This window comes from Panulirus ornatus, chromosome 63 (assembly GCF_036320965.1).
Source record: "Panulirus ornatus isolate Po-2019 chromosome 63, ASM3632096v1, whole genome shotgun sequence".
NCBI lineage: Eukaryota > Metazoa > Arthropoda > Malacostraca > Decapoda > Palinuridae > Panulirus > Panulirus ornatus.
In genome coordinates, this window is record NC_092286.1 from 29,171,890 (window position 1) to 29,184,860 (window position 12,971).

The window sequence follows — 12,971 nt, forward strand, 5'->3', positions numbered from 1 at the left end:
ATGTAGCATTTATGGATCTGGAGAAGGCATATGATAGAGTTGATAGAGATGCTCTGTGGAAGGTATTAAGAATATATGGTGTGGGAGGAAAGTTGTTAGAAGCAGTGAAAAGTTTTTATCGAGGATGTAAGGCATGTGTACGTGTAGGAAGAGAGGAAAGTGATTGGTTCTCAGTGAATGTAGGTTTGCGGCAGGGGTGTGTGATGTCTCCATGGTTGTTTGATTTGTTTATGGATGGGGTTGTTAGGGAGGTAAATGCAAGAGTTTTGGAAAGAGGGGCAAGTATGAAGTCTGTTGGGGATGAGAGAGCTTGGGAAGTGAGTCAGTTGTTGTTCGCTGATGATACAGCGCTGGTGGCTGATTCATGTGAGAAACTGCAGAAGCTGGTGACTGAGTTTGGTAAAGTGTGTGGAAGAAGAAAGTTAAAAGTAAATGTGAATAAGAGCAAGGTTATTATGTACAGTAGGGTTGAGGGTCAAGTCAATTGGGAGGTGAGTTTGAATGGAGAAAAACTGGAGGAAGTGAAGTGTTTTAGATATCTGGGAGTGGATCTGGCAGCGGATGGAACCATGGAAGCGGAAGTGGATCATAGGGTGGGGGAGGGGGCGAAAATTCTGGGGGCCTTGAAGAATGTGTGGAAGTCGAGAACATTATCTCGGAAAGCAAAAATGGGTATGTTTGAAGGAATAGTGGTTCCAACAATGTTGTATGGTTGCGAGGCGTGGGCTATGGATAGAGTTGTGCGCAGGAGGATGGATGTGCTGGAAATGAGATGTTTGAGGAAAATGTGTGGTGTGAGGTGGTTTGATCGAGTGAGTAACGTAAGGGTAAGAGAGATGTGTGGAAATAAAAAGAGCGTGGTTGAGAGAGCAGAAGAGGGTGTTTTGAAGTGGTTTGGGCACATGGAGAGGATGAGTGAGGAAAGATTGACCAAGAGGATATATGTGTCGGAGGTGGAGGGAGCAAGGAGAAGAGGGAGACCAAATTGGAGGTGGAAAGATGGAGTGAAAAGGATTTTGTGTGATCGGGGCCTGAACATGCAGGAGGGTGAAAGGCATACAAGGAATAGAGTAAATTGGAACGATGTGGCATACTGGGGACGATGTGCTGTCAGTTGATTGAACCAGGGCATGTGAAGCATCTGGGATAAACCATGGAAAGTTCTGTGGGGCGTGGACGTGGAAAGGGAGCTGTGATTTCGGTGCATTATTACATGACATCTAGAGACTGAGTGTGAACAAATGGGGCCTTTGTTGTCTTTTCCTAGTGCTACCTTGTGCACATTTGGGGGGAGGGGGTTGTTATTTCATGTGTGGCAGGGTGGCGATGGAAATGAATAAGGGCAGACAGTATGAATTATGTACATGTGTATATATGTATATGTCTGTGTGTGTATATGTATGTATACGTTGAAATGTATAGGTATGTATATTTGCGTGTGGACGTGTATGTATATATATGTGGGTGGGTTGGGCCATTTCTTTCGTCTGTTTCCTTGCGCTACCTCGCTAACGTGGGAGACAGCGACAAAGCAAAATATAAATAGATAAATAAATATAAGATGATTGGGAATACCTGGTTTAAAAAGCGAGATATACATAAGTATACTTACGTAAGTAGGAGAGATGGCCAGAGAGCGTTATTGGATTACGTGTTAATTGACAGGCGTGCGAAAGAGAGACTTTTGGATGTTAATGTGCTGAGAGGTGCAACTGGAGGGATGTCTGATCATTATCTTGTGGAGGCTAAGGTGAAGATTTGTATGGGTTTTCAGAAAAGAAGAGTGAATGTTGGGGTGAAGAGGGTGGTGAGAGTAAGTGAGCTTGAGAAGGAGACCTGTGTGAGGAAGTACCAGGAGAGACTGAGTACAGAATGGAAAAAGGTGAGAACAATGGAAGCAAGGGGAGTGGGGGAGGAATGGGATGTATTTAGGGAATCAGTGATGGATTGCGCAAAAGATGCTTGTGGCATGAGAAGAGTGGGAGGTGGGTTGATTAGAAAGGGTAGTGAGTGGTGGGATGAAGAAGTAAGAGTATTAGTGAAAGAGAAGAGAGAGGCATTTGGACGATTTTTGCAGGGAAAAAATGAAATTGAGTGGGAGATGTATAAAAGAAAGAGACAGGAGGTCAAGAGAAAGGTGCAAGAGGTGAAAAAAAGGGCAAATGAGAGTTGGGGTGAGAGAGTATCATTAAATTTTAGGGAGAATAAAAAGATGTTCTGGAAGGAGGTAAATCAAGTGCGTAAGACAAGGGAGCAAATGGGAACTTCAGTGAAGGGCGCAAATGGGGAGGTGATAACAAGTAGTGGTGATGTGAGGAGGAGATGGAGTGAGTATTTTGAAGGTTTGTTGAATGTGTTTGATGATAGAGTGGCAGATATAGGGTGTTTTGGTCGAGGTGGTGTGCAAAGTGAGAGGGTTAGGGAAAATGATTTGGTAAACATAGAAGAGTTAGTGAAAGCTTTGCGGAAGATGAAAGCCGGCAAGGCAGCAGGTTTGGATGGTATTGCAGTGGAATTTATTAAAAAAGGGGGTGACTGTATCGTTGACTGGTTGGTAAGGTTATTTAATGTATGTATGACTCATGGTGAGGTGCCTGAGGATTGGCGGAATGCGTGCATAGTGCCATTGTACAGAGGCAAAGGGGATAAGAGTGAGTGCTCAAATTACAGAGGTATAAGTTTGTTGAGTATTCCTGGTAAATTATATGGGAGGGTATTGATTGAGAGGGTGAAGGCATGTACAGAGCATCAGATTGGGGAAGAGCAGTGTGGTTTCAGAAGTGGTAGAGGATGTGTGGATCAGGTGTTTGCTTTGAAGAATGTATGTGAGAAATACTTAGAAAAGCAAATGGATTTGTATGTAGCATTTATGGATCTGGAGAAGGCATATGATAGAGTTGATAGAGATGCTCTGTGGAAGGTATTAAGAATATATGGTGTGGGAGGAAAGTTGTTAGAAGCAGTGAAAAGTTTTTATCGAGGATGTAAGGCATGTGTACGTGTAGGAAGAGAGGAAAGTGATTGGTTCTCAGTGAATGTAGGTTTGCGGCAGGGGTGTGTGATGTCTCCATGGTTGTTTGATTTGTTTATGGATGGGGTTGTTAGGGAGGTAAATGCAAGAGTTTTGGAAAGAGGGGCAAGTATGAAGTCTGTTGGGGATGAGAGAGCTTGGGAAGTGAGTCAGTTGTTGTTCGCTGATGATACAGCGCTGGTGGCTGATTCATGTGAGAAACTGCAGAAGCTGGTGACTGAGTTTGGTAAAGTGTGTGGAAGAAGAAAGTTAAAAGTAAATGTGAATAAGAGCAAGGTTATTATGTACAGTAGGGTTGAGGGTCAAGTCAATTGGGAGGTGAGTTTGAATGGAGAAAAACTGGAGGAAGTGAAGTGTTTTAGATATCTGGGAGTGGATCTGGCAGCGGATGGAACCATGGAAGCGGAAGTGGATCATAGGGTGGGGGAGGGGGCGAAAATTCTGGGGGCCTTGAAGAATGTGTGGAAGTCGAGAACATTATCTCGGAAAGCAAAAATGGGTATGTTTGAAGGAATAGTGGTTCCAACAATGTTGTATGGTTGCGAGGCGTGGGCTATGGATAGAGTTGTGCGCAGGAGGATGGATGTGCTGGAAATGAGATGTTTGAGGAAAATGTGTGGTGTGAGGTGGTTTGATCGAGTGAGTAACGTAAGGGTAAGAGAGATGTGTGGAAATAAAAAGAGCGTGGTTGAGAGAGCAGAAGAGGGTGTTTTGAAGTGGTTTGGGCACATGGAGAGGATGAGTGAGGAAAGATTGACCAAGAGGATATATGTGTCGGAGGTGGAGGGAGCAAGGAGAAGAGGGAGACCAAATTGGAGGTGGAAAGATGGAGTGAAAAAGATTTTGTGTGATCGGGGCCTGAACATGCAGGAGGGTGAAAGGAGGGCAAGGAATAGAGTGGATTGGAGCGATGTGGTATACCGGGGTTGACGTGCTGTCAGTGGATTGAATCAAGGCATGTGAAGCGTCTGGGGTAAACCATGGAAAGCTGTGTAGGTATGTATATTTGCGTGTGTGGACGTATGTATATACATGTGTATGGGGGGGGGTTGGGCCATTTCTTTCGTCTGTTTCCTTGCGCTACCTCGCAAACGCGGGAGACAGCGACAAAGTAAAAAAAAAAAAAATATAAGATGTTACTTACAAGGAAGGAGTGCAAGTAATTGGGAAATGTTTAAGAGAAAATGGCATGGGGTCAAGGGGAAGGTGCCTGGTTGAAAAAGAGGGCAAATGAGAGTTGGAGTGAGCTAGTATTGGTGGATTTTATGGAGAATGAGATATTTTAGAAGGAAGTTAATAATGTGGGGAATAAAAAGAATAAAGGGGGAAGCGATGACGTTTTAGAGATGAAGTAAGTATTTTGAAGGACTTCTCAGAGTGTGTGATGATAGGGTGGCAGATATAGGGTGTTTGGTTTGGGGTGGGTTGCAAAGTGAGGAAGTCATGGAGAGTGGTTCGATGAAGAGATAAGTGGTGAAAGGCTTATATAAGATGAAATGCAGCAAAGCAGTTGGAGTTGATGGTATTGCAGTTGCATTTCATAAGAAAGTGGGTTGGTTGCAGTGTATGTTTGGATCATGGTGAGTGTTTTGAGGATGAGCATAATGCATGTTTAGTGCCATGGTATAAAGGCATTGGGAAGGTAAATGATCAAACTACAGAGGTATAAGTTTCTTTAGTGTTCCTGGTAAGTTGTATTGATTGTTAGGGTGGAGACATGTACAGAGCATCAGATTGGAAAGGAACAGTGGTTTCAGATGTGGTAGAGGATGTTGGGATTAGGTGTTTGCTTGAAATAATGTGTGTTAGAAATACTTAGAGCAACTGATTGATTTACATGTGGCTTTATCTGATCTGGAGAGGAAGCATATGATAGGGTTATCTTTTGGATGTAGAAAATGGCAATTAGGTATGAAAGGAAGAAAATATTATTTATGTCTTTACATGTTATTTATACACACAAAACATTACTACCGTAGATGAATAATATTAAACCCAATGTTCGCAAAAAGATTTGATATTGCTACGAGAACTTATTTCTTTTATTTAATTGAGTACAAGAGTTGCTGTATAAATCTTGGTTCCCTCCCTGTTGATGCAATTCATTTATCTCTGATGATTTACGGATGACTGTGGTGAGTGAGATTTTTCTGGCTGTGTTGTAATATTGCTTGCAGTATCTGTGGAATCATACTGGAGCTGGTAATTTGAAACATTGCCACCAAAACCTTGGGCAGTCTTTTGGCACATTAGAGCCATTATAGCTGACCAGTGTACTGGCACATTGAATGCTAAGGCTTAATTGAAACATGAAAGAGGGCTAAAAGGATAAGAAGTAAAGAGAAGAGAAAAATGATAAAAAAGAATTTTGGAGGAAGTGGAGAACTTCCCTTTGGAAAGAGACAGGTGGTAGTTGTTAGGGTTGACTTTAGAAGTGAAAGTGTTCCAAAGTTTAGCGTTATAGTGTAAGAAATGGCTGTCTCAATGGTTCGCCATTGATAGCTACAGAATAGTCAGATGATGCAGTGACAAATTGGACTGCTTTTTGCTTTCTTTTTCAAGTAAGTATTAGGAGTTAGAACCTCCCCAGCTGTGAGAATAGGACTCTATCTGTTTGAGATAAATCAGCCTTTTGTATAATCAGAGAAACTGTTTCAAGTGTAATGACTAAAGAAGGTGAAGTTTATAGAAGGATGGTGTTTTGATAAGGAGCAGAAAGAGAAGTGACAAAATGAGAACTGAACAAACAAGCTCTTATATATGTACACGATTGTGTGAGGAGGGTTTATTAAATAGGAAATGAGAGGTTAAGAGAGATGTCTGATATTATGGGTATAGATAAAAGAGCTGAAAAAGGTGTGTTAAAATGGTTTGAACATATAGAGAGGATGTTTGAAGGTGGGATGTGATGAAATTGGTGTGATAGCTGGTAAATGGGGAGTGCCTCAAGTAGATTGGAATGGAAGTTATCTGGGCTGAGAGGGGTTTATTCTTTGCAAGCACTTATTTTCAGCGCAAGATATTTCACACATATACATGGATGAGAAATGAAGGGAGAGAAGAACAAAAGGGCTTGATTGATTATGTGGCACTGGATGAAAGGTTGTACTGGATGCTAGAGTTGTGAGAGGATTCTTTGGAGATTTTCACCATTTTGCAGTTCTTATTAAGGTGAGTATCAGAGAGAAGTGGAAGTATGGCACATGGGAGACTGGACAAGGAGAAGTGTTGGCAAGGGAGAAAATGAATCAGAAAGAATGCAAGGAAGAGTCTGAAATAAGGGTGAGAAAGTTCAAGTGAAAGTGCAGAAAACATAAGGATGCAATCATATGAACGAGGTGTTTAAACTGTTTAGAGAAAGACTTAAAAGTTTTAGAATTCGTAATTGGTTACAAGGTTGTGGGATATTAAAATAAAAGGGGAAATGCATGGTGGATGGTTGAGATTAGGAATGCTCTGCAAGAGGTTGAGGAAAAGATAAAGGAGCTGGAAAAGAGGACAAGGTAGAGATGGGGATAGAGTATCAACGAAACTGGGAAGAAAAAAATATGAAAGGTGACTGGTGGGAAGAAAACAAGAGGGGGGTTTTAGTGAGGTGAGTTAGTGTAGAAGTGATAGATTGAGTATTCTGAAGGACTGCTGAATCAGTTAAAGGATTTGGAGATGGATATGTTATGTTAAGCATTAGCTGGCCTGCAGAATTGGAGGGTCATGGTGAATGGGATGACGAAAAACGAGAAATTAGTGAGAAACGTGCATTATGTGCTAAAGCTTCGTGGGGGGATAGGATTGCAGTTGAGTCACAAGAAAGAAGAGGCGAGATGGTGTTGTTGTTTGGTAAGTCATGTTGTTTGATATCATGGACCAAGGTTAGGTGCCTGATGACCAAAACTTGAATTTTAGGGGATTTAGGGACATCAGGCTTATCCATAGTGATATATGGGTAAAAGGTAGCAAGATAAAATGAAAGCAGGAGCTAAGAATATATTTTTTTAACTAGTTCTGACAAAGTCATCTTCGGAAGAATAACAATGCATCATGACAGGTACACAAGCTTATATTCAGAACTGGGGAATCAAGGAACTGGTCGCTGAGATGTATCACTACCTGATTGGTCATTACTGCACTCACCTGCTGCAAACTAGCCAGCCACAGAGCACCATTTCTTCTGCCATCTTGGTTCAGGTGAAGCTGCCTGCTTTGGTGTTACTGTTTCTGTTAATGGCAATGTGGGCTTCTTCCAAAGCTTTTCATGTCTTTTTGTCTACTCCCTAATGTAGAATCTTTGCATCCCTCAATCTTGCAAGTGTCAGTCCTTGTTCACTTGTACCACCAAAGCATTGGTGGTGCTATGGTGTCCATTGTCAACTCTTTGCTTACGTAGCCTCACCTGTAGGCCACATCCAGTCTCACCATGATTATTTTTCTCATGCCCACTACATGGGATCTCATGTATTTTTCTCGTTCTGTTCTTTTACTTGGTCCTCATGATGTCTTGTCTTTATTCCTGTGTGGTTGTTGTTTCTACAGATATTGTTTTTGAGATTTTGTTGATGTGTATTGCTTGCTTTGAGTTAGGTATCACCAAGCATATCTTTCTTCCATTATTACTTCTGTTGTCATTGCTAGATCCTCCATCCATAATCCCCTGTACCTTTCCTTTAAGTTTCATCAACAGACCATTAGGGTAACATAGGTTCATTAAAAAGTTCAGAGTATATTCACACTCATGCTTCAGGAATTCTGGACTACACACACTCAGTAGTTACTCCAGACTTGGTTGAATCATTATGCACAGATTGACCATGAATAAAGTCATCTTTATAGTTGGCTTCTCTGTATACTGAGTATCATGATCCTTCATCTGTCTTGTGTATTATGGTGTCCAAAAAAGGCTGACAGCTATATTTCTTTCATCAGCTGGATCCTATAATTACACTTAAGTTGCAGAATGCCATTTAGGTCAGTCCTTTTGGGTGCAACTACAAGTGCTTTGTCTTTGTATCTGAGCCATGTCATCCACCTGTTTAAGATATACAATGATCCTTCTCTAAGGTCTCCATTTAAAGGTAGGCAAAGAGAGCACTAAATGTGGAAGATCCAAATTTGACTTATGGCATGACCAACTCCTTGTAGTCATCTTTGGGCAGGGGAATGTTGTCTGTGCCTTCGCCTTCTACTGCTCCTCTTGCCGCATGTACTGCTCCCTCGTCTGGAACATTTTGTGAAGAGTGACGATGTCAGAGCCAGCCACCTTTTTATTTATAAAGCCTACTTCAGTCATTCTTTCTGATTATGCCCATCAAGTTGGTTAAGTGGGCTCCACAAATGGATCACAGGTCCTTGGAGTAGGGTTGTGTCTGCTGCGTAACCAGTTTGTTATGAAAATGTACTGTGGGTTATAGATAGAAGGTTTAGGAATGATGACAAGATTACCAAAAAGATAAAATAGATGCTTAGCTATTCTTAGCTCTCAGCAGATAATACACATCAACAAAGTTTTACATCAGGAATAAAGACATTAGACATCACGAGGACATAGAAAAAGGCACAGAAGAACAGTATAGTATAAGAGCTCTCATGCAGTTGATGTGAGAAGAATTATTAGGATAAGACTGGATAGAGCCTACAATAAAGGTCATGTGAACTCTATGGTGATGTCAGTCACCGCTACACTTCCAGTGCTGTGATGATACATGTGAATGTATTCAAGATTGAGAGATGCAAAGATTCTACACCAAGGAATAGATGAGAAGACATAGAAACCATGAAAGGAGCTCACATAGCATTCAAAGAAACAATAACACCAGAGTAGGCAGCTTGACCTGTACCTGGATGGCATTGTAAGTATGGCCAGTTTGCAATAGGTGAGCACAGTAATTAAATAGTCACGTAGCAACACATCTCAGCTACTAGTTCCTTGATCCACCAGTTATACGTATATGGTTATGTACCTGTCGTGATGTGTCATTATTCTCGAAGATATCGAAACAATTTTTTTTTATATTTGATTGCTGTTTCCCACATTAGCAAGATAGTGCCAAGAACAGATGAAGAAAGGCCACATTACTCACATCCATTCTTTAGCTGTTATGTGTAATGTACTGAAACCACAGCTCCCTTTCCACAACCAGGCCCCACCGGTCTTTACATGGCTTTATCCCAGATGCTTCACATCCCCTAGTTCAGTCCATTGAGAGCTTGTCAACCTTACTATACTACATCATCACAATTCACTCTATTCCTTGTATTTCTTTCACCCTCCTGCATGTTCTGGCCCCAGTCGCTTGAAATATTTTTCACTCCATCCATCCATCTCCAGTTTGGGCTCCCTGTTCTCCTTGTTCCCTCCACTTTTGACACACATATCTTCTTTCTCGACCTTTTTTCACTCATTCTCTCAGTATGTCCAAACCACTTTAGCACACCCACTTCAGCTTTTTAACCAGATTTTATGTATTACCACATATCGCTCGTACCTTTTCATTACTTACTCATTCAAACCACCTCAGACCACAAGTTGTCTTCAAATATTTCATTTCCAACACGTCAAAAGTAGTTGAAAAGAATGAATTCCATGCACTTGCTTCTAGTTTATCTTGCTCTCTTTTATCTGGTACAAATGTTGGGTATACTTGGTAAGAAGTATGAAAGAGTGGCAATTGAGAACGAGTAATGTCTCACTCAGAACATCTCTAGGTAGGAATAATGTTGTTTCAGGAGAGTTAAAGTGTGGACCAGGTGTTTGCTTTGGAGATTGTGTACTGGAAATACTTGGAGTAAGAGAGTCACATGTCTATGACATTTATGGATTTGGAGAAATTGTGTGCTCAGGCAGATGGAGATGGCTTGTGAAAGGTCCTGTGGGTACATTGGGTAAAATGAATTACTAAATGCAGAGGAATTTTTTTTTCATTTGGAGAGCAAGGCAGATGTGTTAGTTGGATGGGAGGAGGATGTGTGGTTCCCAATAAAGGTAAGTCTATGTCAAGAATGCTTGAAGTCACTGTATCTGTTTTAGAAGGGTGGAAATGCAAGAGTCTTTGGGCAAGGGATGGCCTGAAGAGTGGGGAATGGGAGGTGAATCATTTTATATTTACAGATGATGTCTTTGGTGGCAGACTCCAGAAACTGGGGAGAGAGCTTAGGAGAATGAGTAAAAGTAGAAAGGCACCTCACCATGATCCATACGTACATTGAATATCCTTATCGACCAATCAACAACATAGTCACCCCGTCTTAAATTCAACTGCCTCTCTATATCTCTTATACCTGCAATCTCTGGGAAATACTATCAAGAGTTTGGCCTTGGCAAAGGAGCCTCCACTTATTCCTGTCCTTACATACCTCCCTCACATACACCATTCCATAAATCCTTCCACCACTGCTCTCCCTCCAGTATTCTTCCACTCTGTTTGCTAAGTCACAATTGATCTTACTCTCGCAACTACCCCTCTAATCGACCTATCAAACACTCTTTTTATAAACTCCTCATTTGCATTCTTTCCACGTGCCCAGACCCCTCAAAGTATTGCGTTTCAACCACTCTGCCACTCCACAATTCATTCCCTTTACATTCCTTGCCTTATCATATCCCTGATATGCCTCCTCTTATCTTTCTCCATTCATTTAGTCATATTGCATGCTTCTCTGTATTGGTTCATTTCCACAACCTGGATTTTTGACCACTGTGACTCCTTCCATGTCCATGTTTAAGCAGCATGGGTCAAGAGTGAGAGGACTGTGCTGTCCCTTAATCCTTTCTTCACCTCCATACCTACACCTGTATCTTTCATTATTCTATTAAGGGGCCCATTGACTTTTCTACCCTATACTGCTCTCTCCTGTATCTCTCCTTCCATATCACCAAACTTACCCAAGATGACTCTTGAATACTTAAATTGTGTCAGCTCTTCCAGTCTTTCTCATGTTTGATTGCCGTATACCTTGTTAGTAAGGTAGTGCCAGGAAGAGGTGAAGAAAAGCTGCATTTATGCATATACATTCTCCAGCTGTCATGTGTAATGCACTAGAACCATGTCTCCCTATCCACAGCTAGGCCCCACAGATCCCTCCATGGTTTACCCCAGCCACTTCATGTGTCCTAGTTCAGTCCTTTGACAGCATGTCAACCCCTGTATACCAAATCATTCCACTTCATTCTTATCCTTGCATGCTAGTTACCCTCCTGCATGTTCAGGCTCTGATCACTCAAAATCTTTTTCACTCCATCCTTTCATCTTCAATTTGTTCTTCCCCATCTCCTTGTTCTCTCCACTTTTGACACATATATCCCCTTTGTCAACTTTTCCTCACTCATTCTTTCCATATTTTCAAACCAATTCAGCACACCGTCTTCAGCTCTATCAACCACACTCTACATATGAGCATGGAGTATTGGAAAGTTATTATAGATAGACTGTGGCTCAATAGTATCAGGCACCAATGAAAGGGTCGGAGTTGTGCATTTTGGATGTTTACAGTGCTTTAAAGCTCGATGAAACATTTCATGAAGAGTTTGTTGCTTTAAAAAGTTTTGTTGTCCTTTGATAATATCTGTTGGTATTGGTACACACTTACTGTTTCTTGCTGGATGATGAAACTACTTTGCTCCATGCACTGCATAATCTGTATTCGAGTTGCTTTCCCATGATCCATGTTTATCATTTGCTTTTGTTCTTTACAGTTATTATCACAGTCCAAATGCTTGTCCTCTGTGTGGTCTGTAAACATGCTGATAATCTCTTCATCCTTCATATGGGCAATCACAGATGCTTCATTGTCACACCTGACTGTTCACACCTGTAGCATGCCATAATTATACTGCTGCTTTTTTATACTCATTTGAGGGTCTGAAGACTTTAAAGTTGTTGCTCTCATGCTCGCAAAACACAGAATATGGTCATAATGTATGCCATGCATTTTTTTCTGTGTTGACTGTGTTACTGCCTCCCATGTCTATGCAAGTAAATAAATGGTATCCATCTATGTCTCTGACACCTGTTCTCTCTAGCAACTTCCCTTAAGAGGGTGGCCACAACAAAAGAGTCCCTATAACTATTAAAGTCCAGTGCTGAGGTAAATGAAAATAATATTTATTTGATAATTTGAAGGCTTTGAACCTGTAATCACATAATCATAATTAAGATGATTGCACATGAATTTGATCTTGTGTTGTATTTCATGCTCCGAATATTCCTTGATCCATGGGTTGGATTAGTAAAGTACAGATGGGGAAGAAATGTTGCAGAAATTGATATAGACACTAAGGCATTTGACAAAAGTCCACATCAAGGCTAGGCCTTAATTCAAATTTAGAGAGATTAATGAAAGGCTAAAGGAAGGGATGATGGAAAGTATTTAAGAATTTTGGAGGAAGTGAAAAAGCTGTTTTAAAAGACAGGTCACAGTTATTGGGAAAGATATGAGAGGGTAGAGAGTTCTAGAGCTTAGAAGTGTAGGGAAAGAAATAGTTATCAGGGCAGCCTGAAGCCCACCATTGAGTTGTTGATAGCCACACAGTAATCATGTGATGCAGCAACGGGCTGTGTATTTCATTGTTTAGCTATTGTCAGGGACATTCAAGCAGCAGCTCTTGGGAGCAAAGCCCAAGGTAATACTTATAGAAGAGGGAAAGTGAATCAGTATTGCAGTGTAGGGTTACAGGTATCTAGGTGGAGAATAATCTTGCAATTGTTTGGCAGTCCAACATAAGGACAGTTTCTTGCTTGGTTATCACTTTTATGTCATCAAAATTGATATTGATGATGGGAATGCACATTCATTTTAAAAAGCGTACCACTGAATGTGCTGCTAAAGCATTTCTGTTTGAGGTAGAATTATTTCAGCAAAGGAGATAGAGTTCACAACTGAACCAGCTGGTGTTGTTAAGAACATTCTCAATTATATTGGAAAGTTCATTGTCAGAAAAGTTGAAATG

The 12,971-nt window shown here is 41.1% G+C and overlaps 1 protein-coding gene across 7 annotated transcripts in view; it reads left to right on the top strand.

The window, feature by feature from the left end:
* The window catches only part of LOC139745975 (enhancer of mRNA-decapping protein 4-like), a 188,591-nt gene that overhangs the window by 133,161 nt on the left and 42,459 nt on the right, over positions 1-12,971 (top strand). The window contains exon 23 of one of the 7 annotated variants that reach the window (XR_011712036.1): positions 7,077-7,216. The exons of the other annotated variants lie outside the window; for them this stretch is intronic. The gene's annotated coding sequence lies outside the window, so the exon portion shown is untranslated. The remainder of the gene's footprint in view (positions 1-7,076; positions 7,217-12,971) is intronic. 7 annotated transcript variants of the gene reach the window in all.